This window comes from Crocuta crocuta, unplaced genomic scaffold (assembly GCF_008692635.1).
Source record: "Crocuta crocuta isolate KB4526 unplaced genomic scaffold, BGI_CrCroc_1.0 scaffold24, whole genome shotgun sequence".
NCBI lineage: Eukaryota > Metazoa > Chordata > Mammalia > Carnivora > Hyaenidae > Crocuta > Crocuta crocuta.
The window spans coordinates 9,090,564-9,107,249 of NW_027530974.1; the positions used below are offsets into that span (position 1 = coordinate 9,090,564).

Below are 16,686 nucleotides of genomic sequence, written 5' to 3' on the forward strand. Positions count from 1 at the left end.
GTGCATAGTGGTGAAGGCTGGTGATCGGCGTCAGGTTGGGGACTTTCAGGTGCTTGGCTGGGGGTGGGGGTGGGGGGCTCGCTGCATGTGAGCACAGCGGTGCAGGACAGAGCCAGCAGACAGGACCTGACTGGGGTGCACAAGAGGCCATGGGAACCCTGGCTATTGGGTGTGCTCTCTGGGGATTACACAGTCTCCTCTGAGGCAAGTACGTCCAGCCGTGCTGGTGAGGTCCATGTTGGCTAGATCCTGGCCTCCAGCTGCCGTGGAGGAGGGGGGAGTGGGGAGGGACCCAGGTGGCTGGTGTCAGTTGGTGAGATCTGCAGCAGGGGTCCACGGGGAGCTGTGCTGACCATCGGTTATTTCTTCAGTGGCAAGAATTGCTAGATTCGACTGTACAGTGGCTCGCCAAAGCCAATCGTCCCCACTATGTGGACGCTACTGGTACCCACTCCTCTTCTTCCGTGTTCCCTACCATCTCCGTATGTCTCTGCTTTGCCGTTCTGGCGAGAGTAAGGTCAGAAGGGGACTTTCATGCGGTGCCTTGATAGGTTGGGGAAGCTGGTCACTCACCTTGCTCTCCCTTTCTTGGTGAGGGGCTTTCTAACTAGGAGGCACCCTCCTGGCACTAAGATGTGCCTGCTTGGGGGAGGGATAGATGCAGCTAAAATGAAGCTTTTCTTCTTTCTTTCTCTTTCTTTCTTTCTTTCTTTCTTTCTTTCTTTCTTTCTTTCTTTCTTTCTTTCTTTCTTTCTTATGCGGTTATTCTGATTTTTTTGTTCTATGATGTTGCGGAGGTTCTTAAGTAGACCTAAATGGACTTCAGAGCTCTCTGTCTTTGTTTATGGATAGCTGTCTAATTATTGATCTCTGTGGGAGGATGGTGATGGGATTCTCCTATGCCGCCATCTTGATGACGTCACTTTTTGTTTTGTTTTGTTTTTGTTTTTTGGTTCAAGAATGTCCATAGCAGCTTTATTCATTACAGTGAAAGACTGGAAAAACCCCAAATATCCAACAATAAGAGAATGGATAAGCAAATTGTATCATATTCATATAATAGAGCACAATTTTAGTGATAAACCCAAGTACTTAGAAAGGCAGCAACATGATAAATCTTAAAACCACTACCTGAGTCTCAACTAACACACCATCGCTTACCGTGCTTTCATTGACTGATCTAATCTCATATCAACCCTATAAAGGAGATACTAGTATCCATCCGTTTTAATAATGAAAAAGATTCACAGAGGAAAAATAATATCCAAGATAATATTGATTCATTCATTTGTTCATTCAATATTTACTGAGATTATACAGTTTGCTAACAGGTGGTGTATTACATGCTAAGGATATAATGTTAGCAAAACTAGACACACGTGGGAGCCCACCAGAAGAGCCCCATCCCCGGTTCAGAAGGTGATTGGCACCACTAGGAGGCCCTGTTTCTGTACTCCCCTGAGGTGGGCGCCTCAGTCCATAAAACAAGCAGACATAGGGTGTGATGCAGCAATAGAAAGGTGCCCTGAAGCTAGACATATTCCTCGTGCATTCACAGAAGGCACAAAATAACAACGGGAACTGTTGTTGGCTGCCAATGGCTATGGGGCAGATTCCCAGTTAAGAGAGTCCCACATAGAGCTGGCAAATGGGTTCCACTAGACTGATGCCAGTAGCCCCCGCGGCTATAAATGGGTCCTAACAGGAATAGATACTTACTCTGGACTAGCTTTGCAAACCCAATGCTAGATGCAAGTGCTCCAAATACTTCCAAAAATTTGGAACAGACAATTCTGCATCAATGTGAGCCGCCAAATTACATTTCTTCAGACCAAGGGATACACTTTATGGCTCATAATGTCTACCAGTGTCCATTATCAAATGAAAAAAAATCAGGTTGCATATCCTCCTTAGAGTAATAGTTTAATAGAGGATTGGAAGAGGCAGTTGCAACATGTGTTCTCTAAAACGGTGTGGGGGAGGGGCGAGAGGAGCCTGGGTGAAGGGAGGGTGCTGGAAAGTTATAGAATTCTTTCCCTCACGTGCTCAACTTTATTTTTTCCTACCTGATGCAGTGGTCTCAGGACTGGGGATGTGACTGAGGCTCCCAGAACCAGGGGTGATTCTTAAGCAAGAAACTGTAACTACACTTTTACATCTTTAAGGCAGAATTCCTAAGGGCCTAATAGGGTGAATTGTGCCTTCATCCCATCTGGCAAACTTGGAGTTGACAGTGAATACGCCATGTTGCCTCGTGGTCAGGACAGCCCGCTGGTTCTGCCCTGGGATCATCCTCCCCTATGCGAATGGAAGTGAACCGAGGGAAGGCATTTCCTGGAGTAGCATTGCTGCAGCGATCTGACCCGGCACAGCAGCCGAACCTAATGTCCCTTCCAAAGGTGGAAAAGTCTGGGTAAAAATAAGTGACAAAGGGAGAGAAGACATAGAAGCTGAGGGTAAAAGGATCAATAAGTGGGTTATGCAATGGGGGGAATTGAACATGATGTGAATGCTTCAAGAGAGCTCAGAGCAGAAGAATAATATCTCTTAGCACAATTATGCCAGATGCCCGGAAGAATGAAGCTATGTTTGCCAAGACACATCCTGCTTCTGAAACCTGGTGAGGTTGAATAGCAGCCTGCGAACCTGAGTGACATCGGGAATGCAAACTGGTGCAGCCACTCTGGAAAACAGTATGGAGGACCCTCAAAACATTAAAAATAGAACTGCCCTACAACCCTACTACTAGGTATTTATCCAAGGGATCCAAGGGATACAGGTGTGCTGTTTCAAAGGGACACATGCACCCCAATGTTCACAGCAGCACTATCAACAATAGCTAAAGTATGGAAAGAGCCCAAAATGTCCATTGATGAATGAATGGATAAGGAAGATGTGGTATGTACACACACACACACACACACACACACATACACACACACAATGGAGTGTTACTCAGCAATCAAAAAGAATGAAATCTTGCGATTTGCAACTACGTGGATGGAACTAGAGGGTATTATGCTAAGTGAAATTAATCAGTCAGAGAAAGACAAATATCATATGACTTCATTCATATGAGGACTTTAAGAATCAAAGTGGATGAACATAAGGGAACGGAAGTAAAAATAATATAAAAACAGGGAGGGGAACAAAACACAAGAGACTCTTAAATACGGAGAACAAACAGAGGGTTACTGGAGGGTTTGGGGGGGGATGGGCTAAATGGGTGAGGGTTATTAAGGAATCATTGTTGCAGTATATGCTAACTAATTTGGATGTAAATTTATAAAATAAATGAAATAAGAAATTTGGGGGAAAACACTGAGTGACATCACTCAGAGAGGCATTCTGGTCCTAAGAGATGATGAACCAGATCGATGATTCATGACTAAATGCAACTCTACTAATGTGCTAGTGTCTTTTGACTTTTCCTTTTTAGGCTACATCTACTACAAAGAATTTTGTTTGAAAAGGAATTTCCAAGAATTGCTTCTTTCTAAGACTTTAAACTGTGTGATGCGTGACCTTCAGCAGACTGATCACCAAGTAACTATGAACTTTGATGATCAAATACTTAGAAAGGTCTTTGATGATCATGAACAAATGTAATGGCAGCATGCCAAACATGCCACGGCGTACTAAACACAAACGCACGCCTCCCCTGTTCTTGTGGATGGGAAACTTTAAAGCAGAATCGGGATAAACAGTGGGTCTCTGATGTTATTACAGCAGAGGTTTATTGAGTTCCCCTGGGGAAGAACCCCAATCTGAAACCAGGAAGGATGTGGGAGGGTATGGCAGGCTTAAACTAAATCACATCGAGCTATAACTACCAGTCATCCGTCGCTGTTTTCTTTTGTTTTGTTTTTTGGTGCAAATCCTTTGACATTTAAAAAAATGTATTAGCTAACATGCAGTGTATACAGTGTGCTGTTTGTTTTGGGGATAGAGTTCCATGATTCATCGCTTACATACAACACCCAGTGCTCATCCCAACAAGTGCCCTTCTCAATGTTCATCACCCATTTCCCCCTCTCCCTCACCCCTTCCCCACCCCATCACCCCTCAGTTTCTTCTCTACATTCAAGAGTCTCTTATGGTTTGCCTCCCTCTCTGTTTGAAACTTTCTCCCCTTCCCTCCCCCCCTTGCCCTTCCCTCCCCCCCGGTCCTCCATTAAGTTTCTCAAGTTCCACATATGAGTGAAAACATGACCTCTGTCTTTCTCTGCCTGACTTATTTCAGTTAGCATAACACTCTCCAGTTGCATTCACGTTGCTGCAAGGATTTGATTCTTTCTCATTACCAAGTAGTATTCTACTGTGTATATAGGCCACACCTTCTTTATCCATTCATCAGTTGATGGACATTTGGGCTTTTTCATCAGTTGATGGAAATTTGGGCTCTTTCCATAATTTGGCTACTGTTGAAAGTGCTGCTAGAAACATTGGGGTACATGTGACCCTATGATTCAGCATTCCTGTATCCTTTGGATAAATTCCTAGAAGTGTCATTGCTGGGTCATAGGGGAGTTCTGTTTTTAAGTTTTTGAGGAAACTCCATACTGCTTTTCAGAGCAGCTACACCAGTTTGCATTCCCACCAACAGTGTAAGAGGGTTCCCCTTTCTCCACTTCCTTGCCAACATCAGTTTCCTGAGTTGTTAATTTTAGCCACTCTGACTGGTGTGAAGTGATATCTCAGGATGATTTTGATTTATATTTCCCTGATGATGAGCATCTTTTCGTGTGTCTGTTGGCCATCCGGATATCATCTTTGGAAAAGTCTCTATTCATATCTCCTGCACATTTCTTCACTGGATTATTTGCTTTTCAGGTGTTGAGTTTGGTAAGTTCTTTATAGATTTTGGGTACTAACTCTTTATCCAATATGTCATTTGCAAATATCTTTTCCCATTCTGTCAGTTGCCTTTTAGTTTTGTTGATTGTTTCCTTTGCAGTGCGGAAACTTTTTATCTTGATGAGGTCCCAATAATTCACTTTTTCTTTTAATTCCTTTGCCTCCAGAGATGTGTTGAGCAAGAAATTGCTGTGGCTAAGGTCAAAGAAGTCATTGCCTGTTTTCTCCTGTAGGGTTTTGATGGTTTCCTGTCTCACATTTACGTCTTTCATCCATTTTGAGTTTATTTTTGTGTATGGTGTAAGAAAGTGGTCTGGTTCCATTCTTCTGCACGTTGCTGTCCAGTTCTCCCAGCACCATTTGCTAAAGAGGCTGTCTTTTTTCCATTGGATACTCTTTCCTGCTTTGTCAAAGATTAGTTGGCCATACATTTGTGGGTCCAATTCTGGGTTCTCTTTTCTGTTCCATTGGTCTATGTGTCTGTTTTTGTGCCAAAGCCATACTTTGTCTTGATGATTACAGCTTTGTAGTAGAAGTTAAAGTCCGGATTGTGATGCTTTCCACTTTGGTTTTCTTTTTCAACGTAACTTTGGCTATTTGAGGTCTTTTGTGGTTTCATACAAATTTTAGGACAGTTTGTTCTAGCTTTGAGAAGAATGCTGGTGCAATTTTGATTGGGGTTGCATTGAATGCATAGATTGCTTTGGGTAGTATAGACATTTTAACAATATTTGTTCTTCCAATCCATGAGGATGGGATGCTTTTCCATTTCTTTGTGTCTCCTTCATTTTCCTTCATAAGTTTTCTATAGTTTTCAGCATACAGATCTTTCACATCTTTGGTTAGGTTTATTCCTAGGTATTTTATGGTTCTTGGTGCAATTGTAATGGGATCCATTTCTTGATTTCTCTTTCTGTTGCTTCATTATTGGTGTATAAAAATGCAACCAATTTCTGTACCTTGATTTTGTGCCCTGAGAGTTTGCTGAATTCATGTATCAGTTCTAGGAGTCTTTTGGTGGAGTCTTTGAGGTTTTCCTTGTAGAGTATCATGTTGTCTGTGAAAAGTGAAGGTTTGACATCTTCTTTGCTAATTTCAATGCCTTTTATTTCATTTTGTTGTCTGATTGCTGATGCTGATGTTAACACCAATGTTAAATAACAGTGGGGAGAGTGGACATCCCTATCATGGTCCAATGTCAGGGGGAAAGCTCTCAGGTTTTCCCCATTGAGGATGATATTAGCTGTGTGTTTTCTTTTTTTAATTTTTGTTTTTGAGAGAGAGAGAGAGAGAGAGGGCGCACAAGTGGGGGAGGGGCAAAGAAATTTGAAGAAACAGAAACTGAAGCAGACTCCAGGCTCCAAGCTGTCAGCACAGAGCTTGACCTGGGGCTGGAACTCAACAACTTCAAGATCATGACCTGAGCTGAAGTCGGACACTTAACCGACTGAGCTACCCAGGCACCCTGGTTTGTTTTTAACAAGGAGCAACATTCAGAGGAAAAAGATTTATTATCTGGAATAGGCAGATTTCAGGGAGTTCTCTCCCAGGAGGAAGGCAAAGGGTGAGAGTCAGATGATAGGGCTTTAGTGAACTGGGTCATGTGGAGTCAGCAAGCAATGCTGGATGATGCTCTAACCCAGTGTTGGGAAAAGGCCTGCACCCTACCTGACAGGGCCTCTTAACCATTCTAATACGAATATAAACTGAGGCCACCATGAAGGGGTTTTAAGACTTCCTTCCTTTCCTTCCTTCCTTTCCTTTCAGAAATGTGTTTTCATGCAGTTTTATTTTTTCTTTAGAATCTTGGTAAGTCTGAGTTAAGTTGTTTTATGCACGTTTTTTGATGGCATCTTTGACCATTTCTGGCCTTTTGTATTTTTCAAATTTCTAACTAATTTCATTGCTCATTCATTTCTAACTCTTCTACACATTTTGGCAATGTTTCCATTAATGTTTATCTAGAATCTTCCCTATTTCTAAATGACTATTCTGGAACCTAGTCCTCAGTAGTTTGAGCATCTTTCAGGAAGACTTTATAAATGTTTAAGCATTTCAAACAATTTCAAATGCTTTCTTTCTTAAGTTTATTAATTTATTGTGTGTGTGTGAGAGAGAGAGAGAATGAGTGGAGGAGGGGAAGAGAGAGGAGGAGGAGGAGGAAGAAGAGAGAGAGAGAATCCCAACCGGGCTCTGTGCTGCCATCATAGATCCCCATGTGGGGCTCAAACTCATGAACCGTGAGATCATGACCTGTGCCGAAACTAAGAGTCAGACACTTAACCGACTGAGCCACTCAGGTGCCCCTCAAATGCTTTTTAAATAATTTTCCTTTTTAAAAATCTTTTAATAAAGGGAAAGATTTAGTAAATCTTACAAGTAAAGTGTAAGCCACCAGAATAGGGTTATGTAGTGGACCATGTGTCGTGTGCTTAGGGGGAAGGTACAGTAATGCCTGGCTCCCAGAGTGTTGCATAATGTGAAATGTTCTAAATAAGTACATCTTACCCCTTTATTCTAATGTCAAAATAGCAGTTTAAATGTAATACTTTCCCAGCAATGTCCACTTTTAAGTGCCCATTCTTTCATTTCTGTGAGAACTTCATTTTTAATTTGAATTTTAATAAAATTTAACTTATTTTACTGAAGCTACCTATTCCGTAAAGTTGACAGATGAATAAATAGCCTGAAGTGGCTTAAAATCTGAAGTAGCATAGCAACATCAGAGAAAGACCTGAGGTCTGTTCACATGACTATGGTCTTGCTTGCTCCCTCAGCTCTTAGAAGTCTCATTGATGTGTAAAGGTGAATGTTGCCACAACTTGAATGGGTCTTGGAGGAATCCTGGGCTGGGTGAGTGCTGTGATCTGTGACAAGGGCAAATACTTCAGAGAGTATGTAAAACGTGAGCCTTGGTGTACTGCTCAGCAGGTGCCAAAAACTATGGCAGCCTTGGGAGAGTCTGGGAAGGTCACACAGCTAACAAATGTGGGAGGTAGAGATTGAACCTTGAACTCCTGCCTCCAGTTCTGGTTCTCCTTCTCCTGTATCATATTCTTCTCAGGTGGCTTTCCAGAACAAGAGGCCAAGGGCATAGACCCTGAGAGAACTGAGAGAAGGTCAGTGGAAAGCTAAAGACATAGTAGGATTCCTGGTCATGAAACCCAAAGGGATACTGACTGGGTTAATAACATTACTAGTTGGTGGGATAAACTTTCCCATTAGAAGCCAGAGGAGAGTGGGACATTTCCAAACACACCGAGCAAGCATGAGCAGGAAGAAGGTGATATTGAGTGGAAATAGGGTAAAATGAGTCTATATGGCCCAAGGACTGAGGATAAAGACCTCGATGACCAGTTAGATGGAAACTCTTGAAGAGATTGTTCAATGATCCAAGTTAAAGGAGTAACATGAAATCTTGCCTCAGCTTCCCTGTTTGTGTAGCATCTTCCTGTCATGGGCTTAGCACAGTGCCTGACAAACACAGGGCCTGACAGCTTGGGAGCCACCCATGAAATCCTGGTAAAGAGTCTGAGTCTCAGATTTGCATGCAGGAGGTTTGCGGGAGTGAGGTGAGGGCCCAGGAATGGGCAGAGGAAGGAGCCGGCTACAGTACTGCAGTCGGATTGCAGGTACCACAGCGACCTCAGCCCAGCGGAGACAGGGGCACCGAGTTCCCTCGCAGAGACTAGTCACTGAATGCAGGAGACCCCAGGAGAAGGGTGTAACCTCAGGGCACCCCGCTTCCCCCAGCTGAGGGAGGTCCTCGGAGAGAGCTCAGGTGTGAGCAGCCACACACGCAGCAGCTTGGAGTGGGGGTGAGCACCCAGGTCCCACAGGGACCATCCACTATTTTCCAGTGATCTTCTAACTTGATCCTTTTGCAAAAATGCTTTTCATAAGAATTAATTTGGATAGGAAGAGAGGTGGATACTTTCTTTAATGACTTTTTAAAGAGCAATTTTAGAGTTACAATGCGATTGAGAGGAAGGAACAGAGATTTCCCATCCACCCACCGAACACATTCCTCCATATATCCACACATGCATGGCGTCCCCCGTCACTGCCCTCACTCACTGGAGTGCTACACTTTCTGCCAAGGATGAGCTTATATTGACACATCATAATCACCTAACATCCATGGTTTATGTGAAGGGTCAGTCTTGGTGTTGTACACTCTCTGGGTTTGGACAAATATGTAGTGACATATATCCATTCTTACATATCATACAGTATCTTCACTGCCCTAAAAGGGATACTTGTTCCTAGGCAGCCATTTTCATCCAAATGTATGCATCTCCTAACACTGAACTACAGTTGGAATACAGATACTACTATTTTTTCTTTCTTTTTTTTTTTTAATTTTTTTTTTTTTTTTTAATTTTTTTTTTTTTTTTTAATTTTTTTTTTTTTTATTTCTAGGAGGGAGAGAGAGAGAGACAGCGTAAGCAGGGGAGGGTCAGAGAGAGAGGGAGTCACAGACTGAAACAGGCTCCAGGCTCTGAGCTGGCAGTCAGCACAGAGCCCGACGCGGGGCCCGAACCCACGAACCGCGAGATCATGACCTAAGCGAAAGTCGGACGCTTAACCGACTAAGCCACCCAGGCGCCCGTACTACTATTTTTTCTCTCGATGCTTTTTTAAATTCTTTTCATTTATCTTATTATCTTTAAAGTTTTATTTATTAATTTTGAGAGAGTGAGAGTGAAAATAGGGGAGGGGCAGAGAGAGAGAGGGAGAGGGAGAGAATCCCAAGCAGGCTCTGCACTGTCAGTGCTCGAACCCACAAACTGTGAGTTCAGGACCTGAGCCGAAGTCGGACGCTTAACCGACTGAGCCACCCAGGTGCCCCAGACACTGCATTTCTAACAAGTGCCCAGGCGGAGCCCCTGCTGCTGGTCGGTGGAGCCTGCTGTCAGAAGTACCTCCGTAGAGGTTCTATGTTTCTCCACAGAAGGCTGGTGCTTCCTCAGAAATAAACCCCACGGTAACTTGGAACACAGAAAACTGAGTTGGAGTTAATTAGAGAGACTTCTTGTCCTGTGATTTCCCAAGATCTGTGGATCCACAGATAAATCTAATACCTTAACACCATTCAATCGGTGTCAGAATTTTGTCATCCTACACCCACAGGGATGTGATTCAACGTTCTTAAGTAGGAATTTTATGATCATTCAAGTACGGTGAGGCCAACAGATCAGGAAACACTGGCCATTGGAAAGATAGTTTATTACTCAAGGTTCATGAGTGGAGGGGACATGCCATGCATGGGTTAATGGGTGCACAGGGAATCACCAAGGTTCATCAGGAGGCAGAGGGAGTGGAGGGGGTGTGCAAGATGTCAGCAAGAGCCCTTACTGTGGCTTCAGCATGATTCGATTGAATCATCAGGGGCTAGATTAAGAAGCAACCAGAAGGAAAATAGAGTTTATTAATTTATTTTAATTTTTTAAGGTTTTTTATTTATTTTTGAGAGTCAGAGAGAGACAGCTGAGCAGGGGAAAGTCAGAGAGAGAGAGAGAGAGAGATACAGAATCTGAAGACAGGCTCCAGGCTCTGATCTAGCTGTCAGCACAGAACCTGATGTGGGGCTCGAACCCACAAACTGTGAGATCATAACCTGAGCCGAGGTTGGACACTTAACTGACTGAGCCACCCAGGCCCCTCTATGTATTTATTTTTGAGAGAGACAGAGAGAGAGGAGAAAGAGGGAGAGAGAATCCCAAGCAAGCTCCACACTGTCATCACAGATCCCCACTTAGGGCCCAATCCCATAAACCATGAGATCATGACCTGAACCAAAATCAAGAGTCGGACGCTCAACTGACTGAGTCACCCAGGTACCCTACAAGGGACTTTTGTAATGTGCCTGTTTCCCTATCCACCACTGGTGTCTGCCTCACTCCCTACTGTCTCCCACTTAGATCTGCTCTCTTCCTGGGCCCAGTACCTTGGTCATCAGAACCTGGTGACACTCCCACCCTCAGAATTCTCTTTAGGGTGCACTGAAAATAGGAGAGCAGCTCAGGAAGACTGCTGTATTCGGAATTTGTCAGATGTTTGTGCAAACTTCTCTCTGCCTGTGCAGACTCTCTGGCATCATCAGGATTCAGTGCCCTGCCCCTCACTGTGGAAAACAAAATGGGGAGATCGGACTCCCCCTCCATCAGCCAGAGCCCAAGCCAGTGACCTAAGCTCTGCCATTTAGAAGCTGTGGCCATGTGTTTGGATTCTGAAGAAGTGACACAGTGATGCAAAGACAACTCAGAAAACATTCACGGCATCAGCACTGATATCCTGGGCCAATGCACTTACCCAATCATCTCTGTCATGTAGCCTTGGCTGTGATGCCTGTTGGCTGGCCTCCCTTGAGCCCCGTCTTGTTTTAAGCCTGGGTCCTCAGATTTCCTGTCCATTCTGTGAGCTTGCCAGTAGTCTATCAATGAATTCTTTCTCTGTGTGTGTTCACAAGCATTGTTTTCTGCTGCTGCTGAGCCAAGACCTCAGCTCATACAACCACAGGAAAGATGTCTGTGTGTGTGCTGGGCTGGCCACCTTGCTGCCACATTAGTTCACTGTTGCTGCTGTAACAAATCCCCGCAAACTTTAGTGACTTATTATCTGCCAGTCTCGAGGCCGGATGTCTGAAATGGGCCTTATGGGCTAAAATCAAAGTGTCGGTTCCTTCTGAGGGTTCTAGAGGACAATCCGTTCCCTTGCCTTTTCCAACTCCTGGAGGCCACCTGTATTCCTTGGGTCCTGGACCCCTTCTCCGTCTTCCAAGAGCATCACTCCAACCTTATCACATCTCTTTTCTGACCCTGACCCTCCTGTTTTCCTCTCGTAAGGACCCTTGTGATGACATTGGCTAACTAGGACAATCCAAGATAACCTTCCCTACCTGAAGTTTCTTAACTTCATCATAGTCACAGGGTCCCTTTTGCCATGTAAGGTAAGCTATTCAAAAGTTTCTGGAATTAGGACATGGAAATTTTTAGGGTGACAACTGGTGTGCCCATCACAGAATTCTAGGGAAGCTTTGGCTCCAGAATGTGCTCCCTGGGTGTGGTTAGAACAGGCGGCACTAAGTGCATCCCAGAGTGTGTGCAGCACTTTGATCCCAGCCTGACTGAGTTCATTCCCCTCCTGACTTCTCACTGGTGAAGTTGTTAGAGAAGCCATCACTCACACCAATGGGCAAGAGGGAGGAGACACAGAAGAAATGACGACAGTGGCACTCATGCAGGCCGTGCCAAGTAGGAGTGACGCAGACTTAGCGCAGCAGCTGGAATATCCGGCCCCTCTTCCCAGGCCCCAGGGAAGCTCCCAAGAGCTGCCTGCCAAGGCCAAGGAGCTCCAGAACCATCTCACAGGCATGGACGCCAGTTGGCTGTTAGTATGAGCACTTGGGACAAGGCTAAGATACCATGACTTAAAGAATGAGGCAACCAGCCAGTGTATCAAAGGTACTTTCTGCCTCTAGAGGGGAAAGACATAGGAGAGAGCCGGAGTTTAGGGATGCAAAAATGCTTCTCTTTAGCTCTGCTTGTGCAAAAGGAATCACACCTAGTAACAAAAGTTACAGCCCGTCATGACGTTGTGGTCTTGGGAAGTTTAGAGAAGGATCTGGGGAAGGTGCTCAATAAATGTTTCTTACAGAAATGTACGTATGAGTGAGTGGGTATGTGAGTATAAAGTTGTGAACTGGGCTATATACCGGATGTGGCTGCCATCATCTGTCCAGTGGTGGCATCTTTGAGGAGGGACCATGCTTCACTCATGTGGGCCGACAGGAGCCATGACTGGCCTTCCAACAACAATGTCGTGTGGCCTGTCTTGAAAGATAAGCTGGACCAGTCAAAGTCTATTGAAAAATTGGAACAGGGGTATTGAGACAGCAAATCAATAAGTCATAAGTGCTACAGTTGGAAGAGCTAATGAATCTAGAATCAAATCCTTATAGTTGGGAGGTCTGGGGGGCTTAGTTGGTTAAACGTCTGGCTCTTGATTTCAGCTCAGGTCATGATCCCGCGGTTCAAGAGTTTGAGCCCTGCATTGGGCTCCACGCTGACAGCGAGGAGCCTGCTTGGGATTCTCTGTCTCTCTCTCTCTCTCTCTCCTTCTGTCCCTTCATATCTCTCTCTCTCTCTCAAAATAAATAAATGAACTTAAAAAAAAGAAACAAATCATTTTAGCCACGTTTAAGGTAACACTAAGAGGAGATAGGCAGGAGACAAGACATAACCAAACTTCCAGACATGCTCATTTCTGCATGGGCGGTACATTTTCCTCTCGGAATACTCACATTGTGCTTGTATGTGGTTTCTGATTTCTTATTGTTTGAGTTTGCCTACAGCTTTCCTTGCCCTTGTCCCAACCAAGCTCTCCACCACCACCATTCAAATGCCCCTGCTATTTGTCAAAACCTCTGTGCTTCTTGGTTCCATTTCTCTGTTGCTCTCCCTTTGTGGACCAGCTATGGACAGGGAGATGGGGGTCACATAGTCCCTAGAGCTGCCCCTTATGGGGGTTGCAGGACCAGGAGAAGTTAAGTAAGAAGAAGGAGTTTGGTCTCACAGATAAGTTAACTGGAATGTTCATCATAACCCAATTAGCAGGCTCACTCAGGAATTTCATTCTCTTTCAGCCCAGAAGACTGAACTTTTGTGATTTTTTTAAGTTTGTTTATTTAAGCAATCGATACACCCAACATGGGGCTCAAACTCATGACCCAGAGATCAAGACTGCAGGCTCTAACAACTGAACCAACCAGGTACCACTGAACTGCTGCAATTCTGAAAGACACTATAGGGACTGGTCCTGCCATGTTTACTGAATTTGGAATTCTTTGGGATTTTCTCTAAGTCTACCACTATGCAGCACCTTCCTCTATACTTCCACCAAACCTCCTCCCATCAAGTTGAGCTATCATTCCAGAGTTGCTGTATTTCAGATTTAAAGTTTGATGTCTATTTTCCCCTTTAGGTGAACATGGTTCCACGGTGAAGAAATCAGAATATGACAAGATGGCCAACGTGTTCCGGGTAGTACTCGGAAATGACCGTTCCGCTCAAAAACTATGGTGGATTGCAAGCTGCCTGCAAATTCTTTCCCATGGGGACACTGCATGCAACTTTACAGTGTGGCTCTGCAGCTCCTCCCCCACATCAAGAGTCTGTGTCTTCGTCCCTGAAATCCGGACTCGGCCTTGTGACTTGCTTTGGCCAATTGGACAAGCAGAGGTTTGAAAAGTGCTTGTATGTTGAGATCCACCTTCTCTTGCTGCTGAAAACCCTTCTGCTACCACATGTAGGAGTCTTGGCTTGCTTCCTTGAGAATGAGAAGCCATGTGGAGAAAGACTTCCATCATCTCAACTCTTCCCTAATTGAGTGAGACCACCCTAATCGATGCAAGCCTAGACAAGAACCACACAGTCAACACACAGAATTGTGCAAAATAACTAAGCTGCTAAGCTTTTGGGTGTTTTGTCATGCAGTAGAAGCTCCCTGATGCTGATGCCTTCTGGGGGGACTCTGTAGCATCCTGCTTCTCATCCAATCCTTTGGCTCCAAGGTGAGGGCCCCGGTCTTTATAAGATCTACTATCACATGATCTAGTGGCCATTGTTAGACTTCACTTCCTCCAACTGCCTTCAGTCCCCATCAGCCCAGTCTCATGGTGATTTTCCCACTGAGAAAATCACAACTCTGTCTTATACACTAACGGCCTTGGCACATTTTGCTATTCTGTGATTCTTCTTTGAGCCACTTATTGAGAGGAGGAAGGGAAGGTATTGATGGTAGAGAAGGAGGAGAGACTTGCTCTGGCTGTAGGACACAGAGCGAGGTCGTACGTGGGAAGGAGCGCCTGGTTGAAGCTGTGCAGGTTGATGACAGGAAGGGGAGAGGAGGCCACCTGTGCCCACCCAGATCGTGCCACATGAGACGTAATGGAGCGCACTGGGCAGACGCACTGGCTAGGCCGTCATACTGCTGCGCTTGAGTCCTCACTCAGCCTTTACCTGCTGCGTCATCTTTGACGAAAGATACTGCTGTGTTCGGGACACCAAAGAGTCCCAAAAGCTCCAATATCAGTTAGCTATTGCTGCATAACAAAGCTGTCCAAAATGTAGTAGCTTTTAAAACAACAACATTTATTATTTTACACAATTTGTGCCATCTTCGGGAAACTTGACCTCTCTGTATGACAATTTCTTAATTTGTGAAATGGAAAAATGCCAGGATGTACTTCATGATGTAAACCTCTTAGAACGCTATGTAGTGCTCTGTCATAGTGGAACACTAAAAAATGTTCGTTCTTAAAAAGTCTATTTATTTATTTTGAAAGCAAGAGAGCATGGGTGGGGCAGAGAAGTGGGGGGAGAGAGAATCCCAAGCAGGCTCAACACTATCAGCACAGAGACTGACATGGAGTTCGAGCCCACGAACCATGAGATCATGACCTGATCCAAAATCAAGAGTCAGACGCTTAACTGACTGAGTCACCCAGGCACCCCTCCCACCATCAATGCTCTTATTATTACCCCCAGGCTCTGGTAGATTTGTACTTGAGTCACTGACCCGCCCGCCTGCTAAGGGAGTGAGGGTTGGTGTCTTGTTAGGTCCAGGCTTATATCTTCTATGAATCATTTTGAGGCCTCAGCTCATGGCAGTCATGCTGTGAATCAGTTTCCTATTCTCAACAACAGAGAGAAGATGCTATCTAATGGGGTCATGAGATTCTTGGAGAGTATATACCGAGCTTACAGAAATTGATATGATAGAACTAGTCAGTTAAAGAAAATGGGGTGCCTGGGTGGCTCAATCAGTTAAGCATTCAACTTCGGCTCAGGTCATGATCTCATGGTTTGTGGGTTTGAGCCCCACGTTGGGCTCTGTGCTGACAGCTCAGAGCCTGGAGCCTGCTTCAGATTCTGTCTCCCTCTCTCTTTGCCCCTCCCCCACTCATGCTCTATCTCTCTTTCTCTCTCAAAACTAAATGAACATTAAAAATTTTTTAAAAAAGAAAAAGGAATCATGTTTTCTCAGGTCCTCTTAGATCTGGTGGAAACTGCAAGGTCAATGTTACTGGCCTGGTGTATACCATCGGGGGGGGTGCGGCTGAGGGGAGAGGGGTCCCCTCTTCAGAGTCCACTTCTGGTCATCATCTAGACTCAGCCCCATGAGTTGTTAAAAAATAAAATAGAAAATTCAGTTGCTAGGTCACACTAACCATACTTCAAGCACTTGAGAGTTACTTGTGGCTGGTGGCACCCTGTTGGATAGTGCAAGTGAAAACTACCTCCCCTGTCTCAGGATGATCTATCCAACAATACTCTTAGATCTAAGATTCCTTCACGGATTCACACCCTGAGCCCAGCTGGCAGGTGAAAAGGAAAGAATATCTCTGGCACGCTGTAATTCAAGAGGACTCTTTTGAATTACAAATCTATGTTCCTTACTTACAAAAGAAAGTATCTGAGTGTTCATTATCCATTTCTTCAGATGAAAGCACCTCTCCATAAACCTTAAAGACAATGCAAATATTTCAGCAATATGATATAGCCATCAACACCTTAGTTTATCTGCTACTTTATTATTCTTTCAGCAAGTATTTGTTGAGCATCCAATGTGTACCCGAATGCTGGAGGGATGGCCTATATTTTGTTGTTGTTGTTTTGGAAATGCTTCAGAAACAACCCAGAGTTCCTTTATTCATAAAGCTAAATATACACATAAACAAACTTATGTATAACACTTCAGTTGCTATGGAGAAAATCAAAGTAGAGTAGAGGCATAGAGTGTAAGGCACCAATGGGGAGTATGTGC

At 44.4% G+C, this 16,686-nt stretch overlaps 1 long non-coding RNA gene across 1 annotated transcript in view; it reads left to right on the forward strand.

Moving 5' to 3' along the window:
- LOC144236369 (uncharacterized) overlaps positions 1-15,183 on the forward strand; it is a 52,890-nt gene extending 37,707 nt beyond the window's left edge. The window contains exon 3 of the long non-coding RNA XR_013336495.1: positions 13,843-15,183. This is a non-coding gene — a long non-coding RNA (uncharacterized LOC144236369). The remainder of the gene's footprint in view (positions 1-13,842) is intronic.
- Positions 15,184-16,686: the final 1,503 nt, after the last annotated feature.